The sequence below is a fragment of the Vombatus ursinus genome, unplaced genomic scaffold (assembly GCF_900497805.2).
Source record: "Vombatus ursinus unplaced genomic scaffold, bare-nosed wombat genome assembly UNPS02004570.1, whole genome shotgun sequence".
Taxonomy (NCBI): domain Eukaryota; kingdom Metazoa; phylum Chordata; class Mammalia; order Diprotodontia; family Vombatidae; genus Vombatus; species Vombatus ursinus.
In genome coordinates, this window is record NW_020944348.1 from 1 (window position 1) to 1846 (window position 1846).

Sequence of the window (1846 nt, forward strand, 5' to 3'; positions counted from 1 at the left end):
GCTAAATGGAGAAATAATTAAAAGACCAATTTATAACTTCATGACTATAGTCTGACTAGGAGATTCCTCTAGCATCTCTGTTCTGGTCAGGCAACTGATCGCTTACGTCAGGGCAGCTGGGTAGCACAGTACATAGAGCATCAGGCTAGGAGTCAAACAGACTTGAATTCAAATCCAGCCTCCAACACTTAGTAGATGTGTGACCCTGGGAAAGTCACTTAACCTTTGTTTGCCTCAGTTTCCTGATCTGTGAAATGGGGATAAAAATAACAACAGCTTCACAAGGTTGTGAAGATCAAATGTTAGCTATCATTATTATTAATGTTGTGTGCATGCCTTTTTTGGTACCTTGTGTAAGCAACAAAAGTTCCAAGAAACTATTGGTGAACCAGAAAAAGAAAATAACTACTTAATGGCCTAGGAAGGCCAGGTGTCCCATGTGTGGGCATAATTTTAGAGAAGAACAAGCAAAGCTTTTTATTTTTTCCACAAAAAAAAGTAGATTTATTACAATTCACGTCTAATACAACTTAGAAGTCTACATTCTCAGTATCTAGACCATTAAAAACAAACAAAATAGCTTACAAAGTTAGAGGCTATTGTTCAAATAGGTCCAAGAGGTCAGACTGCTTTTTATTATTAAATTAAAATTGTTGATCACCTCCTCTTTGCCTTAAATATCTAGATTTTCCATGATAAAATCTTCTCTTTTTGAAGACTGGAGCTACTCCTTCTGCCACATCTCCAAGAGAAGTGACTGTTTTTTCTTTAAATGTCACCTTTGGGTCCTCACTCATATCAGCTACTGGAGCTCCTATGTATCCATCCTCAGTACTTGGAAGTTCCAAATCTATCTTCTCATAGGGATAATCCTCTTGCTTAACTTCTTTCCATTCCCCATAAGGGTTTGGCTTTTTAGGAGATCTAGGTTTTCCTTCTAATGGACCTGAGGAGTCTTGTTCTTGATCCTCAGGCTTCTCCCATTTGGATTCACCTGTTTCTGTATTATAATAATAGGTGTAACCATCTTCACTTAAACCTTCTGCCCAAAGAGGCATTGCTGCTTTCTTACTAATTTTTCCTTGGAATCCTTCAGGTTTCTCCCACTGAGATTCTCCTGTGATGGCATTATAATAGTAATGGTAACCCTCTGAAGACATGCCTTCTACCCATTTGGAAGCTCCTACTGAATCTATATCGGAGAGGTCTTTTTTCCTCTTTTCCTTCTTCTGACTTGATAGTGAGACTGGTGGGACAGTGTTGGTTACTTGTGATGTGTGAGCTTCTGTAACATCTGAACTGATTCCAAGTCTCTTCAGATCCTCTTGGTATGCTTTAAGGGCAGCTGCCTCCATCACTGCCAACTCCTTCGATGCTGTTTCTTCTTTTTTTGCCTTTTCTAGGCTTTTCTGTTTAATCTCACTGATTCTTTTGGCCACATTTTCCTTGTGGTTCTTTCCCCGTTCATGAAATTCCACAGTGGGCCTATTGTCTGCTATCCAGCACTTGCAATAACCACAGAATTTCTTAGGTTGGGATTTCCAGTAGTCGGTCATGACGGCTGCAGCGGCTCCGGACCCGCCCTCAGGCTCTCCGGGTGGTCGGCGCCCCTGGGGTTCACGGGGCCCAAGGCAGCCCGGGGTCCAGGCTCGAGCCGCGTTCAACACTCCTCCTCCCTCAAATTCCCTCCCGCGAGCAGGGGCGGAACTCCAATGGGAGGAAGGCCGAGACCAGAGCTTTTTATCCCTAGTCCAGACTCGCAGTTCTCTCCCCCGCTTCCCCATTGGCTGGGTAATGCAGGGTTTATATCCTATCCAGAAAGTCTGATTTTTCCCACTTGAGTCTC

General features: G+C 43.0%; 1 pseudogene; it reads right to left on the reverse strand.

Moving 5' to 3' along the window:
- Positions 1-644: 644 nt before the first annotated feature.
- Positions 645-1556, reverse strand: LOC114024472 (annotated as a pseudogene).
- Between the last annotated feature and the right edge of the window lie 290 nt (positions 1557-1846).